This window comes from Spodoptera frugiperda, chromosome 16 (genome assembly GCF_023101765.2).
Source record: "Spodoptera frugiperda isolate SF20-4 chromosome 16, AGI-APGP_CSIRO_Sfru_2.0, whole genome shotgun sequence".
Lineage (NCBI taxonomy): Eukaryota > Metazoa > Arthropoda > Insecta > Lepidoptera > Noctuidae > Spodoptera > Spodoptera frugiperda.
Window position 1 is genome coordinate 6,671,846 of NC_064227.1, and position 20,750 is coordinate 6,692,595.

The following is a 20,750-nucleotide window of genomic DNA, read 5'->3' on the forward strand; positions in this document are numbered from 1 at the left end:
GAGGCACGGGGAGGCGCTTGCCGTTTCCCTCCATTCGAAGGCTTTTGATAGGGTCTGGCATAAGAAGGCCTGCCTTCATAAATTTACTTAAGACGCATATTATAGTTAAGGCACACTAGTAATGCATTTCTGCTAAAGCCATCCAGCTACTATAGGTATAGTCCGAGTATTCAGTACGGTACACTCGTATCATTTAACTATTTATTTATATTGCACACATACAAAATTACATTGTATTATATTTCTGCAGGTTTATTAATTAATTTATCGATATCGATATTTACCCTGCCCAACCCTAGCCCGTCAGCACACGACTAAAATAAGAATAACAGAGCTGCAACAGGCGGTCAGCCATTTTTGTTTCTTTTTCTTAGAGCAAGCAAACTAAGCACGATCCACCAGCTTAGGCAATGTGTATTCAAATGGTTTTCTGTTCAAAAACCTGTGTAGGTATTAAACTTAAATAAATTCACTATCACAAGCATTTTACGTTAGATTTTAACTTATTTTCTAAAGAGATTTTTTATTTTTGTGGTGCTAACTTCACAATCCGTTTCTCAAGAGAAGCTAATAACAAAATGAAGGTTTCGGCTGCTAATTAATTTCATTAAAGAAATTCTATGATAACCGTCGAATCGTATCGTCATGGCTTTTATCCCGGTAGGGGTAGACAGAGGTGCACATTATGGCACGGTGATGGCGGCATGGTTTAGGCACACGAAGGGTTAAAAAGCTTTATTGCTAAAAATCTAGCTATTTGACTTTTGTTTGAAAAATCGAATTTTTGTCACATCACCATTGCGGTGGCTACCAGCGGTCTGACCGGAGACCGATGCGGTCCAACACCGCAGTATAACAGACAAAACATAATAAATAATAAATAGAGTCAAATTAAATTAATTAACAATGCACCTCTGTTAAATATGAACCGAAAATCACGGTAAACGCCAATAATACGAGTGGGGTGAGCAGAATTTAATAATTAATGGAACTGAACCATAAGTGGTCGGTATGGGCAATGGTCTATTAAATACGACATTCAATACTCAACGTTAATAATATAATTATTGGGCGTAAAATTCATTGGTTAGCATGTTTTTGTGTTCAACTGTTTTATTGTTACTTTGATATGTGAATCGGATGTAATTGTTTTAATATTGCTGTTCCAATAGTTTTGTGAAACGTATGTGTGTGTTATGTAATATGATTTCAGAATGTTTGCGCGTCGGAATGTTTCCTGGATTTTTTTATGGTAAACGAGTAAGGTAAGCAATTGCCACCGCCCATGGACACACGAAACACCAGAGGCGTTACAAGTGCGTTGCGTGTGTTCTAAATTAAAAAAAAAATGAGATTTCCAAATTCAAGTTAACACTATTAACAGATACTATAGTTGTTTAATAAACACCCGTAAATTTTGGCAGGTCGTAACATTCTACTGCCGGATTCTAGACCTTTTACATAATACTTAAGAGGGGTTAAGCCCGTCTTATGCGATATTATGTTTTAAAGAGATTGCACCTAAGTTATTCGATTCTACGCGTGGCCAGAAGGCTGGCTATTTCTTCGGTCAGAAGATAAGCATTGTCATTCAACGTGGCAATGCGGCCAGTCTTCTGGGAACGTTCCCCAGTGACACATGCGTTCCCTAGCGATGCGGACGAGTACTTCGACGCGTAACGCGCGTATTTTAGTTTTAAGTTAGTTTTTATTCCTTTTTTTAGGTATTTTTAAGTTGTAAATAATGTATAAGTAATTGTAATAATTTACTTTGAACAAAAGAATTAAATAAATATAATATATTTATACATTTTTGTATTGTGTATCATATATGTATATTTAAGTAAATAAATGTTGGTATGTGGTCCATTTGGAAGGCGCGTTAGTCAAACATAGGGCGAGCGTATGCAAAGCGCAGTTCTGCATTTGATGCATGCTCGTGGTGCTTTAAAACGGACTCAATTACACCGTAACGTAACGGAGAAGATATTTTTTTTAATACGATATTTTTTTTAGGTTTTAGTGTAGTATTGTGAAAGCAAATTTATCATCGCGTGTTGTAAGAGCCAACTGAGGGACTGCTACTATATTGAACAGAAACCAGACATACATACATACATAACCTCATGCCTGTCTACCAGAGGGGTAGACAGAGATAATCTTTAGATTTCTGATTATTATTAATTTCTTTCAAAACGTATGTTCACATCACACACACACACACACACACACACACATCAACAGCCTGTAAGTGGCCACGGCTAATCAAAGGCCTCTTCTCACACGGAGAAGGTTTGAGTAGTAATCACCACGCTTGCTCAATGTTGGATGGTTTCGAACAAACACTCTCATATAAGTTTTTAAACTGACATGGTCGATAACACTAGGATAACAGTTTATCCGTGATCATGGCGCTTGCAACAGTGCTGAAATATCGGAAACTCGTAGAAATAGAAAAATATGGTAAATATCCCATTTCTAGTTCCAATTCAAGCACTCTCATGTACAAGAAGCAGGAGTCTTAGTCCTACGGGTCACCACGACATTCTTCCGAAAGATTAGTTATTATATTCAGAAGATAATAGTAAATAGTTGCATTACAGTCTATCTGTGATGACTGTTGATAAAGCGTAAGAGGTATGTAAGTTTCGTAGCAATTAGCGTTACATTGTCTCTGCCTACCCCCAATGGAAAGCGTGAGGTTGTGTATTTATGTATGTTGCATTACAGTTCGGTGTGAGCGGGCGCACAATAACGCCTCACTTTAATATTCATGTACAAAGCTTATCCGTGGCAGTGTCTAGCTCAGGCGACTGTAATGTGCGCCCATCAACTCTTCATACATACACTTTTACTGTTACTCGTAAAAATATTAAAACACACTTGTTGTTTTTGGAAAATAACTAAGGTGTATAACCTGTCGAATCTACTTTAATTACCTTTGCAGTACTATCGGTAGCAAAAACTGAGAAAGTCCCAATAAGTAATACTTGGAATTCGAACCCTGTGCCCCGCTTCAACCACTTGATCTATGAAGCTACCTTTCAGGAATTTCAAATGATTAACATGATAGGTCGATGTAGTTAAATTAAAGCAGAACTCTGACTCACTCTTTCGACAACCGTGCGGTTGGCGCGGTGTCAGGGCAGCCGGCTGCCACGCAACGTGAAGCGGGTTCGATTACCGCACGGAACAACTCTTTGTGTGGTTTACAAACTGTCGTTTCGGGTCTGAGTGTCATGTACATGGGAACTTGTATGTTTGTAAACGCACCCACAATACAGGAGAAAATCCTAAAGCAGTGCAACGTTTTATTAAAGAAAAAATATATGATGCATCCATCAGTTTCACAGAACAGTTATCTCTGATTCATTGACACACAAAAACATACCTAGACACATTAACAATAAGACATAATGCAACCACTGCATATGTAGCCGATGAATGGCATTCTCCTTAATGATGAATCAGTTGACAGCCAATGACTTATACGACTTGACATGTTGAAGAAATGTCAAGATTTCCTTCAAACACTCCGAGTTCTAGAAAGTCTTGAGTCAGTTCAGTTTTTGTACAGCGACATGCAAGGAATGCATTTTTGTATAATGATGATCATGAGTCATAGAACTTGCAATATTTTGTTGGATATATTACGGAATTGAGAATCAATTTGAATACCCCAGCTAAAAGGAATCTGATTAGTTTCAATTCTGTTGGACTTTAAAAGTATTCATCACCATCTTAGGGTTGAAACGACCCCAAAGCTGCGGACTACCTAGTGAATTTACAGGGACTCCGGCTCGAAAAGTAAGAGTAGGAAAAGAGTGGTTTTTAGTCAGAAGGGTCTGACACTTCCTTTCGCCTCACCCAAAGCAGAAGAAGTCTTAGGATGATTTTCCACCTTTAAAAAAGATTGGATAAACGGTATGATTGAAACTGAAAGAAAACGCTACTAATCGACTGAGTCATACAGAAATTCGAGGTATATGTTTGAAAACCTCTATCAGTCATTATTCTGATAATCTGAGGACGATATTGACTTACGAATAACCCACTTAAAAATCCTTCAATGTCTTCCAGCCAAATATACAAATTATTAAAACGAATATAGTATCAAGACTGACAGTGAAAGTTTAGTATATCCCATTCGTGTGTACACTACAATTAGTGCAAATGGTACTAGGGACAAAAGGATCAACTGTTTTTAATTGGAGTATCCGGGTGCTTAGTGCGTGCTCCGTCTAGATTAAAACGAAGTCTAGATTATTAGGCACTAAATTAGGTTCAGAATTGATATCATCTTTCATACATGATATTTTGAACACTGCTGGTTTTAGTAAGAGAGAAAAGATATTACTACTATCATAATACATATGTCAAATATGACTTAAAATAATTATTGAAAGGCCGCCAGATTTAACAGTGCATTTTATGCAAAACACAGTTGAATCTATAGAGTTATTGATACCGATCATTACAATCTCGTGATTGTCTCTGTCGTGAGTGGCTGAGTACCACTTATTGTATCTTTACAAAGAGTGGTTTTTATTTTACCACGTAACATAATAAGGATACCAAAATAATAAGTTTTACATAACACTACTACATGCATATTTTATATCGTACACAACATATTATATCTTCTGCTATGGTCTAGAAATCTCCACCACCACTTAGCCTGACCAGGCTAATGACCTCAACATGAACAGCTGCATTTTCCTCCACAAGACTAATGAAGTCAATGACCTAGTACTTTTGCGCACGCATGCTTCGTGTGAACTAGTCTTTACTTAGATTGAGTATACGACAGATGTTTAGAATGGGTGCAGTATCAATTAACTGTTTCTGTTTAAAGGATCTCTGTTTTTGAGGGGGAAAACCATCCAATGACTTCTCCCACTTTGGGTGAGGCGAGAGGGAGTGTCAGACTCTTACTGACTAAAAACCATCCCGTTCCTTCTTCTACTTTGAGTTGGAACACCGGTAAACTGTTACGCTAGCGGGAGAAGACATTGAATGATTTTTGCCTCACAAATAAATTCAGGCAAATGAGAGACAGATCATCTGATGGTAAGCAATTGGCGCCACCAATGGACACCCGCAACACAAGAGACGTTACATGAGTAACCGGCTTTTTGAGGGTTAGGGACATCGCGAAAAGTACCAGTACTTGTGTAAACAAATGAAAGTTAATTGAAATAAATACCAAGGGAGCTATTCTCAGTAAAATTCTCAATACCTACAAGTTTTAAATTAGTCATTTAAAAAGGCAAGCATTTGAACACTGGCTCGTGTGTATATTTGCGTGTTTAGAAAAAATATTACAAATGACTTTGTGGGAGTGACACTCATAGTAATTAGTTTAATTAAATGAATTTTGGTAAATTGTACTTTAATTACAAAATGTGTGGTACTATCATTAACGTAATGTTGGTATTTTATTTCTAAGCCAAATATGAAGTTAAAATGGGAGTTGAATCCCATTTAAGTGTCGGAGAGCCATGCTCCGGCATAAATGGGTCGGTGATACACCGGCCCATTCGTGCCGAAGCATTGCCTTACAGAAAACCGACGTGAAACAACGCTTGCGTTGTGTGAGTGAGGTTACCGGAGGCCCAATTACCAATCGTCCCAATCTAATACCCCAATAACCCTTAAATCCCTAACCCCCAAAAGGATGGCAACGCACTTATAACGCCTCTGGTGGTGCGGGTGTGATCGCTTACCATCAGGTGATCCGATTGCTCATTTGCCTCATATTCTATTAAGAAATTGAAATATTCGTCGATTGACTTTATTTGCTTCCAACATAACGAAGCAAATACGACCATGTATCCTGCATTAAAATTATTATTAAATAATAATCGATATTATTACGCTACCACACAATGGGGCAGGGTAGAGCAAACTAAACGGAACCACATCAGAGACCCTCTTCCCAATGAAACCATCTGCATTAAATTCTTTTGATAAAAACCAAAAAACTAATAAAGGGTATTTAGCTACCGAAAATGAGCTTTTAGACAAATAAAATCACTACCAACATAGTTTTGCATGCATAACAACCTTTATAACTTAAGTCATAAGATTGAAATCCATTTGTTTAATCACCAAAAATAAGCTATTAGACAAATACTTTTTGACTAACTTATATTTGCATTTACTATGACCTTTATTACTATTGAAATAAGATTGAAATTCATTTGTGTTTGTGGATAATTAAGTTGGTAATTTCAAACCCTCATGGGCCGCCCCTGATTAATAAGGGCGCATCATAAAAATATGATATCCTATAGAATTTGCCGATAGGCCCCTATTGTACTATTGTGAGGACTGTCGATCAATGGCGTCAGCCCTTCTATTTACTTAGAACTTCAAATAATATAATATTACTGATATTTTTATTTTTATTATAGTTTTACTGTTATGAATAATAATTGTATAATACATATAGAATATAATACATAGACCATACTCTTCGAGGGGGTGTCACAAGCCGGCTAAAGGACAATACATTTGATATTAAACAGCACTCTGAATCTGATAATCCTGAACCTTCTGGTCATAAAACTATTCGCCCAGAATAGCAACTAATAAGACCAAGAATAAGTGTGGGAGAGCCATGCTTCGGCACGAATGGTCCGGCTCGACCAGTGTGATACCACGACCTTACAGAAAACCGACGTGAAACAACGCTAGCGTTGTCCTTCGTTGTGTGAGTGAGGTTACCGGAGGCCCAATTACTCTCTTTCCCAATCTTCTCAATCCCCGATTCCTCTAACGCCTCTGGTGGTTCGGGTGTCTAATTGTCTATGGGCGACTGCGATTGCTAACCATTAGGTAATCCGTCTGTTTATTTATCGGCTTATACCATAAAAAAAACAATAACAGACCTGAAATTACTTCTCTATTAGCACATTAATATAATCGGATGACAAATAGACAAGAACCTAACTTAAGTAAGTATAGATAAGTCGAACCCTAACTTAACAAAGATCACACTGGAGTGACCCAGTTATACTAACTTTGTAAAAGATATTGTGAGGAAAGAAAGAAGTATAAGTGCCGCACGTGTTTCGCTTATCGACACGCATCTACGTAATACTATTTGTACAGGCTGTGTGTTTTTCTGTGAGAAAATTCTAAACATCAAAATTGAGAATAGCGGTTTAAAATTGCCGCGGACAAGGACGAAGATGGAATAGCTAAGCTGTGAAACTATGTGACCGTTTTCACTGATACTAAGCTATGTAACTGTGCGAGTATGCGATGTATCGATAGTAGGGAAGCCTTCCATAGCACACATCCAAAGCACGCATCCATAGCACGCATTTTCTGTATAAAAAAAACATAGCTTAGCTGAGTCCCTTTCCAGTCCTAAACGTACCAAAGAATACCTATGATTGGTGGAAGCCAAACGCATCCACAGCAACATAGCATAGAACATCTCTGATGGAAAAGCACCACAACACACTACATGTTCTGCTATGGATGGTCTCTCCAAACGTTTAGCAAATAATAAATAAAAATTTTCCCACAAACAGATTTTTTTTTTTGTTTTTATGACATTAACTTTTAAAGACACTATTTACAACATTTTCCTAAACCAATACACAAAAACAAAGATGAGAGTACTAAATACATAATTGCAATAAGGAAACATCCTATGTATAAAGTCTGTATGGTACAAAAGTACGTAGAAAGTTGGGCAAGAAAACAATATGAGTAATACGAGGCGATTATTGGATACATTTATAGCCATTTGCAACGTTAGTAGTTTATATTTCGTAGTCTTTTATCAAACATTGCCCTTTCCTTTACTATTATAGGTGTTTGTGCTTGTAGAAAAAAGCCAAGAGGAGACTCGAATTTTAAACCTCTGAATTAAACTAATTAACTAACTAACCATCTAATAACTGCACAGTTGTTGCAATGAAGAGCAGTCATGTACATGTGCAATTTTATGTTTGTACCCACGACGGATGACAAAATCTTGTCATGGGAGTTGCGAAACGGGGTGGCTTTTAAGTCTGACACTCGACTCGCCTTGCCCAAGACGGCAGAAGCTATTGGTAGAAAAAAATCATGGGGCCAAATTTAAAACGAATTGAATGATGGGTTAGCTGCCAATAGGCAGCAAGAACATCGAGAGTACAACACTATCCAATCTGGATATCGAACATGAAGCCCCTTCTTCACCAGCAACATTTGCAATCAGTCGTCCATTAAGGCAGTCTTATTTCCAAGTTAATTCAAGATCAAGAACACAGTTCTCGTAAACTGCATGAGCTCAAATCCAAACAGGAACCACTGTTAAGTAGTTTTAGTCCAAATGTTGTTATTGCAGTTACATGTACACCTTGTACAGTCAACAACATAATTAAAGTCACGGTCAAATCATTTATTCATTTCTACGAGGAGCAATAGGAGCAAATACGTCATTTCCACGTATAAAACGTACCTAGAAGTGATCACAAGATATATCAAATCAATATATATTCGAAAATATTTTTGTTTCCCTAAGAAATTATAAAAGACGTGTCTTAAGTTTTAAAATAATCTACAAGACGGACTAACTACAAGTCAACATGACATTTCCTTAACATCTTTATACAGCAGTTGTCAACTACATTTGAGCGCCGACTGTACACATAATGCAAGTTTAACACTTCACATACATAAAGAGTGTAGGACCACGCAGAGCCGGTATCAGCGGCGGTGTGATGACATACGTTCAATGCGTGGAGTAAATTTGCTAGAGACCGGGTTAGGATATTGTGGTGTGAGCGGCAGCGATTTAAACTTATGAGTGAAGATCTTCACATCACATCATATCGATCTATGTACTGTTGCTTTCATTGAGGTCAGTGTCCTTAGTACGAGTTTGCTTTACGCTTTAGGTACTTAATCGAAATGAGTGAGAAAGAGAAAGAGAGAACTGATTGACCGGCTCCAATAAACCAACCAATCAGAGCGCCAAACGCACTCTCGTTACATACTAAGGGTGCTGTACTTTAAGAACTTCTGATCGACAACTTGAGTGAGTTATGGCACTTTTTCAGTAAACCTTAAAATGTACGCGATCGTTTGATCATTAACGATATAATTTGTTTGGTAGTAACCCAAAACTAAATCATATTGACAGATCATTAATTCATTCATTCAAACTGGGTTTTAATTTGATGATGAGTGGCGTTCCAACAGCAGTTGTTAGTCTTACTTAGACCAAAAACCTCTCCTCTCCGCTCCGCTCCGCTCATCACCAAATCCTACCCTAAACAGCAGCTAGGGCGTTGCGCATTAGAACACGAAGCACGCGCGCCACTAAGCGAGAACCTTATTACTCCACACGCGATTTGCAAGTGAGGTTTGTGACAACCCTAGCGCAAGGGGACTGGGCCAGAACACGTCTGCTACTTGGGAATTCTAAATTATGGTACAAAAATACCAGTTTATTTAAAGCAAAAGGCTTAAAATGGCTGCTAGCTAAGTTTAGAAGTAGGGAAAGAACTTGAACTTATTTTAAAGGACGTAGGTTGTCAGATCTTAAGCTTTTTATACGAAGGGAAAGTCATCCAATGACTTCTCTCGCCTTGGATAAAGCGAGAGGGAGTGTCAGACTCTTGCTGACTAAAATTCACCCTGATCCTACTCCCGCTTTTGAAGCCAGATAGCTAGATAGTCCGCAGCTCTGGAAGATCTCAAGAGCTGCGGTGTAAATTTGCAGGCTACCGTTGCTCCAACTCGAAACTAAGTACAGGGTGGTTTTAGTCAGTATGAGAGTGTGATACTCCCTCTCGCTTCACCTAAAGGAAAAACCATTTGATGATTTCATCCCTGTCATTAAGAAGGTTATCTTATAGATTTATTCTAAAGATACTTTTAACAACCAATAAAATTGGAGCACCAATCCCATTACCAAAACTAGTACACCGTCCTTCTCATAATAAGACAAGAGTACAAACAAACAAACAAACAGACAGACGGACCTACAAAGTTTAGTAAATTGATATTTATGGCTTGATACATCAGCCGGCCCTTAGAGTTGGGTAATATTTGTTCATTTGTGGCCCTATACGGATGATTGCTCAGGATTGGGCGGTGAACGGGCGCGGAATACTAAGCGATCTCGCGTCGATGCCAAACTTGCACTATTTAGACAGTCGGTTAAGTAAGATGGACTTCTTAAGATCGGGAGTTTTTTTAAGACTTTTAATAGTAGATAGTAGATGATATACCTCAGCACTAGCAGCCTTATAAGGTTATAGAAAAAACTCTCTACAAATTGTGTTAATCACTGAAAATTTCGAAATAGAAAGCGCCAATGCCACGACGAAAATACCCAAGGTTAAATATTATTTAAACTTACAACTATAAGATCAGCTAAAAAAAACTACATCTTTTCTAATAGGCGAACTACTAAAAACGAAAAGCTTTTTTGAGGAGAAAAATCATCTAATGAGTTCTCCCGCTTTGGGTGAGGCGAGAGGCAGTATTAGACTCTTACTGACTAAAAACCACCTCGGGAATACAAAACGGTAAAACAAAAAGCAACAGGAATCTCAAAAATGTACAGTTACACACAAAAGTATACAACATTAATTTAATTTCAAGAAATAAAATAAAATAAAGTACGTACAGTCCTGCACAAAAGTGTACACCATTTCATTTATTGTTTTTTTTTTTCGTTTTATTCATTTGGAAAGCGCCTTGTAAGCTTGCCGTGGTGTTATGTTACACGTCAAATAAATAATGAGAGGAATTTAACGGAGGATCGTTAAATCTGATAAAATATTGGGTGCATTGTTCGTCTTATTGTTTCTTGATCGGGATTAACATTAAAACTTAGGGCAGAGACTAATTGACGGGATTCTTATTGGATTTTATTTATTTTTGTTTTTAATTTTAATCTTAAAGTCGTTTTATCGTTCTTTGGTCACTAAAGTTGTTGTATTATGCAGTTATTTAAATAACTAATGGAGTTCTGGTTTGCTAATAAGTTTTCAAAAAACTGATATGCATCTAGCTTCACTGACAGACAAACTGACAGACTTTTTATATATTTCTTTATTTATTGACATTTAAAAAGTGTCTATTCATGGTTAAATTAGAATAAATGATTTGATTTTGACTTTGATGATATTAAGGACTTGCTTGTTAACTTTTTTCAATCCATCTAGTTTATACATTAACTTTGCACATTCGTCCAATTTCCAATATATTTTTCGCTCCGAGATTCGAACCGGGTCATTAAAGCAATCACATTGGAGACTAAACCCATCTATTCTTTTTTATGAAATAGGGGGCAAACGAGCAGACAGGCCACCTGATTGGAAGCTATCAGCGCCGCCCATGGACGGGTGTCAACACCAGAGGAGACACAGTGCGTTGCCGGCCTTTTAAAAGAAGTAAGTACGCTCTAAGTGATTTGAAATAATTAACAAAACAATAACCACTTATTTCAGCTATAATTTAAAATAACACACCAAAAGGCCTGTTCAATTACCTGCTACAAAACAATTACACGTAAAATATAAAAATAATTACAATTTCTAACACAAAACCTTTAAAGTTTAATTTAGTAATTTTATTTAATTACAACAAAAGTTAATTTCTTTGTGAGTGTACCTTTTGGCTAGTAATTGCGAGGGTCAAACGGTTGAACGTAGGTTAAAATTAATTACAAACTTAAGTTTTAATTATTGATTTTAGTATATATGATTATAGTCATTAAATTCTTAGTAATAGGGCCTGGAATTGACTGTAGCTGCAAATGACCTAGCCGCTATGTCATCCGCAGTTACACTAGAGGAGGTGTTTAGTCCACGACGTCTTACTGTTCTAATTCCGGAGGCCCAATTCCCCCCTTCCCAATCTCCCCAATCCCCGATTTCCCAAAAACCTTTAAATTCCTAACCCCCAAAAGGCCGGCAACGCACTTGTAACGCCTCTGGTGTTTCAAGTGTCCATGAGCGGCAGCAATTGCTTACCATCAGATGACACATCTGTTCCATAAAAAATACTATATCCGACAAGCAGCAAAACCAATATGGATAGTTATGTTGCCGTCAACATATCTTCCACAAACCAATGAATATATTAAGATTGATATTCACTTGAATATACCTCAGAATCTTATCCTTAGCTCACAAAAACATGGTTTTGACGTATTTTTCCTTGTTCCCCGTACATAATGCAGAGTTGTTATCTTATACAACACAGTGGTTTTACACAATAAGTATAAAATAACTGATCAGCGACGATATTCCGGTAAAAATATCAAATTTCACCGAAACTGAGGCATGGAACTATTAGATTACGGACCCTTACTATTGCAACTCGAATTGTAAGTCGACGCGAACTAATTTTATACAAAACAAGTGCTAGTGTTTCGCTAGTCTGTTTCTATATTCTTTTAATTTATGATTTATTCCGTTTAAATCAATTGTATTTTCTGTTGTACAAGATAAAAAATGCTTCACAAAACTAACATATTGGATGCCAGTAGACGTAGATTTTTTTTATAAGCAATCCCATATATGTGTTACGGTTATTAATACACCACATAGCTATTAAGCTAGTTAAAAGGTTAAAACTAAAATGGCAACTAACCTAACGCAGATATTTATTTAATCCTCAACGAACAAAACCTACACCCATAACAAAACAAACATAAAATCTCGATAGCAACTCATAAAAAACTCGAAACAAAATCGAGAACCGTTGGTACTACCAATATTCGCATAATGTAAGCCGCCGCGATCTCCCGAATAAAGTATTACCAACTTATGAGCAATTCAATCGGACAGGATTATTGTTTCGGGTTACTTCGGGTATTTTCGGCATTTTTCGTCCGACAGATGGTAATCGCAGTATTACAGGAGTTTTGTATACACATTTAACCATATTGATATTTTTATTATTCGCTGGCGTTGTACGGGTTTTGTTCAATTCGATCTTTTTAGGGTTGTGCGTCAAGTCTTGTTTATCGATTCCCGGGATTATATTTGAATAAATATTACATTTAGTTTTTTTGGGGTTTTGTGTATGATCATAATAATACCAGTTTGCTAGTGTCCCTCTGTTTACGGAATTTCTTTGTCGGTTTACAGAGGATCTAAGTCCTCTTCTCATTTTGAGAATATCTTGTTATTAATTCACCTTAATTTAAGACAGGACAGGTTGACGATCATATCTTTGTTCTACAGAGAGACTCTTCTACGAAATTTCCTATACTCTTTTAATGTATAGTATGGCGTTTGACTACCATCTCGCCTGGTTGACTACCACCAGGCGATAGCGTTCATTACTCACCAGTAATGATGTGACCGACAATGGAGCACGCCTACCTATGAGTAACCTGTTCATCAGACTTGAAGATACCCAAGTTGTATTTTACTTGATGAAACAAGACCGTCCCCAGCTGTTTTTAAGGCCACATCAATTATTAGACACATTATGTATCAATGATGATAATAAAATGATCCAAAATGATACATAACCCTGTCCATTCATAGTTTAAGCCCATCCAAAACACACTGACCTAAATTACTCCTTAAAAATGAGGCCGCAACGAAATAACAATTACATTTCCTAAATGTATTCTAAACTTGCACTCTAGAAATTCACTTCCACTCGCTCATGCAAAATAGGACACGCCCGACATCATACAAAGAAAAGGAAACCGCTACCAATTTCATATCTGAATTAAATTAGTTATATTGCCTGAATTTCTAGACTCAAAACTAGGGCACAAAGGCCAGTAGTATCAGAAATTCAGACCGGACTCAAAAGTATACGGGATAGCTTTAATAACTGAGGCCCGCACGATCAAGTCCCGTGATCCCGGGATAAGCCGGACCTCTCTATGCGACACCGGGATATTTTTCTTAACGTTTCCCACCCCTATGATATAGCTTAATCTGTGGCGAAATATTGTAGTTATATGAAATAGTTTTTTGGTGTTTTTGAATTTGTCGCAAAAAATCTACTCCATGCTAATAATGAGAAAATATCGAAAAAAGTTCAGTAATACTTTAACCAACACGGGAATCGAACTCGAGACACCTTGCCAGGCATGCGACACTTTCTTAATATTTAACTACTGAAATGTCTCATAGTAAAACATCAATGAGACTGGTTAACGCAGACATCGAACCAGGACCTTCCTGCAATTCTTTTCAGGCCAAGAAAAAGCTAAAGATTTATGACATAATACATTAATGGATTTAAAACCTAGACCACACACACTTAGGTCTCCTTAGAGGACTAAGCTAGAAACACATGATATAAGCTCTCTTCTTGATATACTATGTGTCTACAGTGCAGATATTTATGGAACCTAGAAAATATATAGGTATCCTTTTAGTCCTCAAAAGGGTAGACCTAAATTTCCACTTGTTATGTTATGAGTCCCTTGTTATTAGGGGTGTGAGGGGGAAAAAGGGTTAAGATTATTGGTGCATAATGGGCACAGTTCCAGATTTCATGCAAAATATTCCAAATGCGCAACAATACTTTACCCATCTCAGGAATGGAACTCAAAACTATTTGTTTGATGTTTGATAGTCGCGTTTGCGGCCCATCTATGAATGAGACATTTAGTAATATTGTGGATTAAATACACATAAACGTATTAATTAATCTTTCAAAAAAAACGTGATATTACATTATAAAAAAATATAAGGTAATTCCATTCCCTTATATTTTAATTTTTTAAATCGTCGCCCCATACTAAGATTCTCCTCCTGTTCCGTAGGTGCATTTACAAACATACAATTTCACATACACATGACACTCAGACACGAAACAACAATTTGTGGATCACACAAAGAGTTGCTCCGTGCGAGAACCCGCTACACGTTGCACGGCAGCCACTGCGCCAACCTTACTACAAATTCTAGAAAGTTCCAAGTAATAACTCCTAAACGCCAACTATACTTCTTTGTAAAACAAATAAATTCAAGGTTTAAATTAACTCCAGTCAGTTACCATAGCAACCAACCACCGGTAAGCAGAATACTTCAAACTTTTCACTGCATAATTATTTACTCGACAAACACTGAAATTCATAATTAGTATTCTATCTAGAATGGAAACATACGGATAACATTTTCAGACGATATTTCATTTTTAAACGGGTTTATTTAGCTTGAACCTGTTTGTTTGTGTGGGTCTAATTTAGTAATTGAAATTGCTCCCCCTTCCCGACGACAGATCAATTAGATTTTTGGTACACATCTTATTCTTGGTGACTACACACATTAAAACCTACTTACTTTTACTTACTACTAAATATAATCCGTAATACTTACTAATAAATATAATATGGTCATGTCAAAGTCATTTTGATGAAATTTTGTATACAGATAGGGTGTGAGCTGACTTGGGGATAGGATACTTTTTATCCCACCGGAAACACAGACGGCTCTAGAAGCTAGTCTAATACATACCTTCTATGTCTATACTTTATATGCTTATACTTATTTTTTAGAACATGCTAATCTCAAGAACTACTGTTTCGAATTCAAATTAATTTTGAGTTGGATTATCCATTTTTCGAAAAAGGCTAAAAAACATGGGCAATAAAACATCACGCTTCGATCCAAGCCGGGCAGCGAGTGAAGTCGCGCGAGAATAGTAAGTTAGGTATAAAAATCCGTACGTTTCCAACGAGAAGCGGTCAAACCAAGTTGCAAAGCATTCCTAAGTTGCATTCCCGTACTTTTCACATCCAGTCCGCTTTGAAAGCAGAACTTTATACGTTAATGGATAATATTCATTGAACATTTACTTCAAAGGAAGCTTTGAAACCAACTGTTATAACAATACAATAATTTAATAAGATAGTCCACTGCTGGACTGTAGACTATTTCTGTATCGACACGCCTTTTTATCCCCGAAATGGTAGGCAGAGGTGTGAATTACAGCACTTAATGCCACTGTACAGTGTACTTACACACACTTTTCACCATTTGTGTTTTTATCTCCCATATAATAGAGGGTTAGCCTATTGGCATATACCGGACACATTTCCAGACTTCGTACTACTGAGATTTTTTTCCAAAAACCGAAAAACGTCTAGCTGTACTCGACCCGGGAATCGAACGCTTTGCCCGGCAGTCGCACTTGCGACCACTCGACCAACGAGGCAGTCTCAACTTCTTCTACATAAGAGAATTTAGCGTTTGTCAGAATCTCAAACCTTTGCATTGCATTTACAGGGTTGGAGATCGCAGTTTAAAAGTTACTCTAAGAGTCGATGTCTGACTGAAGATTTGAAGATTACCTGAAACAAAAGTAAAAAAATAAAGTTAACAATCAAAACTTATGTATACAAAGTTACAACTTAGGGTTTCTTAAAAAAACCGGTCAATTTTTTTCCCCATACTCACATAATCACCACATCGAAATCTCGATAATTCACCCGAAAAATTCCAACCGATTCCAGACCAAGATCGCCCGTAATTGCAGAGTACCGAGTAATCGAATATCGATACTCGATAGATATGCAAACAGCTTGGCAAAATATCGAGAGACGAATGAAATTCCATCGATAACTTTGCATCGGTAACGACCATCGCGAATTAAAAAGAAACGCCTTTTGAGTCAAATTTGCGAAAAAAATAAGTGAAATATCTTACCTTAGTTATATATTACATACCTATAAGCTGACTGTTACACCGCACCGTTATAAATTAAATATTTAGATTTGAATCAAAATACGTTCAGCCAAACGCGAGATAATCGCGTACAAACATACATACATATAGGATAGGACACACTGAGAACCTTCTTGTTGAAATCAGTTATACACTCCATGAAATAGATAGAAATGACCCACATTAACTTCGTTAACGCAGTAACAGCGATACAATAATCTTAGGTAATTTTTTCTAACACTAAAAATCTTGGATTTGATTCCCAATACAGCACTAAGTAAATTTTTCTAACAATAAATAGCCGTAGTCTAAAAATTCGGTAGCATTTGCTCTTTAACACCCGTCCCTCAAAAACAGGTAAAGCCGTTAGTCTGAGCCTGACGTCTCTCTGTGCTCGTGTTGGATTGCCGTACCATCGGATTACTAGACTGAGGGAATAGACAATGCAACTGTGTTTCTGCACAAACCTGGCCAATGTAGGTACCTAATACCTCCCGTGTGTGCTAGTCCACTTTGTGACTGGTAAAATCAAAATCGGTCAAAACACAAACAGTGAATGAATAAATTGAAAAAATATTTTTGTGTTGTTGATAGTCTATTTTATCTAGGTGAGACGAGAAACGTTATACTATGACCAATAGGTGGCGAGAAGCTGGTGAAATTATTGAAGAAGGATTCTCCTATCGCATCACTTTTTTACGTTAGATGGGTCGACGTTTGGCCACTATCTTGCCTGATATTAAGCGATGATGCGGCCTACTATGGAGCATGTCTGCCCATAAGCATTGCATATTCACTCGGGCTTTGAAGACACCCAATCTCTTCTGAAGAAGAATCTTAAGAATCTCTCTGTACAATGAACGCTATAAGTTTAAATATAACCACGCAGTTTTAAGTGTGGGAGAGTCATGCTTCGGCACGAATGGGCCGGCTCGACCGGAGTGATACCACGGCCTCACAGAAAAACTACGTGAAACAACGCTTGCGTTGTGTGACTGAAGTTACCGGAGGCCCAATTACCTTTACCAATCTTCCATATCAAACGGGTTTTGAGTAAGGTTTAGATGTACAATTTAGGCTTCAACCATGCGAACGAAGTCGGGGCGATAAGCAATAGTCAGTCCCAATATGTAGCAAGAAAGAGTAGACACGAACACTAAATTAAAATGTACACTTTAAAACTTTTAACCGAACATTCTCATAGAAAATTAAACCTTAACTGCTTTAGCTAATTAAAGGGTTTTACAAAAGTTTCGACAGAGACTATTAATAGTAAATTCCCTCAGCACATAATCATTAAAAATAAATGCGCTGTAAGTTTGTCTGGAACGCTTCACATTAACAATTACTTTGGACGTAAATCTTGACAATTTCGTGATATTCTGTTGTGAGTAATAACGTTTTATGGTTATTGTTATTTTTGTATAATTGTAGGCCTTATAGTATTACATTAATTATTCTACTAGCTTCTGTCAGCGGCTTTGCCCGCATTGCTGTAGGATAAGAGTTATCCTATGTGTGATTACAGACTATAATCTACCCTTGTTCCAAATTTCATCCCGATCCCTTCAGCCGTTTTAACGTGATTGAGTAACAAACATACACACAAACACATCTCACAAACTTTTGCTTTTATAATAGTAAGGTAGTGAGAGTTTCTCAGAGAATAGGTGTAATTTTGCCAAGTTATGTCAAAGTGCTACTGTGACACATAAATCGCTTGCAGGTCCGATTTTAACAATTCTATAATAACTACTTTTTTATATGTCCGAGCTACGTCTAAATAATTATAGAAATCATAAACACCACTACATATTATTTTTCTTAACCCAGGGAAAGAAAGACGTCTCGAGCTCAGTAGTCATACGGTACGGTCTCTCTACTACTCGTATAATTGAGTCAGTAATTTCAGCTATTTCTAGAAATGTTTTCATTATCATGCCAATTATACAATAGCTCTCATAACTTATATAAATACGTTTTATTACGCAGTAACTTAAGAATTCTAGATTTTACTATGTCGGTCGTAAAATATAATATATGTTCTACGCACTATGGAATATGAAGGTTTTAGTTTTGGACCAAAAATTACGTGAAGGCAATTCTGTTTTGTGGTATTGATGATTTGTAGATTATAATATTCTAACTAAGAACTTTTACATATGATGTTAAGACATAAAATTACAACCAGATCGGCGATATATTATAGAAGGGCCAAATTAAAAGTAACTTTAATCGGCGAGGATTATAAAATTATTTATTCATAACGGTAAAACTATAAATGCATGAAAAGACTGATGACTGTTGAAGAAGCGAAAGAAGTATGTAAGAATTGTAGCACTTGGCGTTCCATTATCTCTGCCTAGCCCCATGGAATACAGGATTAAGGTTATGTATGTAGTATGTACATAAAATTACTAAGACGAAATAATTTGCCTCCTGTCCAGCTAAAAAATTAAGCTCAAAAATTTAACCATTAATTAAATAACTACAACAATCACAATACTCGTACGGTGTAACAAAACCCGCGATGACGGCATCCTTTCTCGATTCTTAATCTCGATTCCGTCCATCGTATCCAGAATCGATTAACGGCAGTGCAAAATTCATATCGATTCTTACAAAATGGCCGTCCCTTTAATAATACGTTGTGTGGTAAGATCACATCTACGTAATTGGTTACACCGATGCGTCAGTGATTGGTTATTATAATTACGAAGATACGACGTGAAGTTTAAAATCTTTAAGGTGCATTTCTCATAAAAGATGGTTAGGTTTTTAAATGAAAATGGTGGTTAAGTTACAGTGCCTCTGTCATTGAATTTTAGACCTTAATGAGTGCGATTTTTAAATAATTTATTTTTTTTATTGTTCCTTGCACATTCTGGTGAATCACTGCTACTTGATCCTTAAAGAATAAGAAATCTATGTATGTCGCGGTTTTTATTTTTGGACTAATCAGAAACAGCCTCTAAAACTCTATTGCTGGACCCTCTGCATAAAAGAGGAGTCATTCACGCTTGGCAGGCGGTTCGATGATCGACGTTTAAAAGGTACAGGATTACTAGAAAGTGCTGCTTCCCAGTCTGTTAACGTGTAGTCCCTTAGTCGGCTCTTGGGATACCCGCCGGAAGAGTAAGGGTGGAGACTACTGTATGTACGGCATAAAAAATCAAAGTTATATTTAACGAAAACACATACCAAACAGACTTCGTGTACCATTTTCTACCACGGAAATAAAACAGTCCAATAAAATAAATCTGCACATATTTTTATACGAAAACTACCGACAATAATATACGGTATATTGTATTTAAACGCAGCCCGGACTCGAATCGGCAACATTAATCCCATCGAGTGTCCCTTTTGTTTCGTCCTAACTTTATTTATATCGGCCGATTGCGTATCTTATGTATTTAAGGGCCGGATTTGGGGGTATTCGGGTCCTTTTTTTGGTGAGTGTATGATTTAGGAATAAGTGTTGAATTTATTGGTTTTTGGTTGTATTGCGATAAGTATCTATCTACAAATTGAAAGTAACGTTCACTGTTATTATTCGTATTTTTATGAATACACCTGCAATTGCATTTTCTACTTTGTCGTGCGTGCCTTTACAAAACATACACATCAACAGCCTGTATGTGGCCACTGCTGACCAAAGGTCTCTTCTCACACAGAGAAGGTTTCAGCATTAATCACCACGCTTGCTCAATGCGGGTTGGCGATTTCAAACTCATAATCAGAAATTATAGTGTTTCAGTGGTGACTAAATAATTTTGGAAAGTACATATAACTCGGAAATCTCACATAGGTATTTTGCTGTTGGTAAGTTTCGAACCCGCACCCTCATGCATGAGAAGCGTCTTAAACCTCCGGACCACAACTACAGTCAACAAAACACATTCATATTTTTGGTCTTCAGCGTAGATCCTAGTGACTCTTGTATTCACTCGTTTGACTTTGTTATTCCACTTCTGATACAATATCCAGGTAGGTAATCTAACTGGAAGATTAAATTCGATTCCCCATAATACCTTTTAACCAACCCGCTAAAAGAAATAGATTTTTAACGTGGTTAGTACCACGTTA

At 37.0% G+C, this 20,750-nt stretch overlaps 1 protein-coding gene across 1 annotated transcript in view; it reads right to left on the reverse strand.

Annotated features, from left to right (window-relative positions):
* LOC118280755 (uncharacterized) overlaps positions 1-20,750 on the reverse strand; it is a 597,023-nt gene that overhangs the window by 452,372 nt on the left and 123,901 nt on the right. The window lies entirely within an intron of this gene.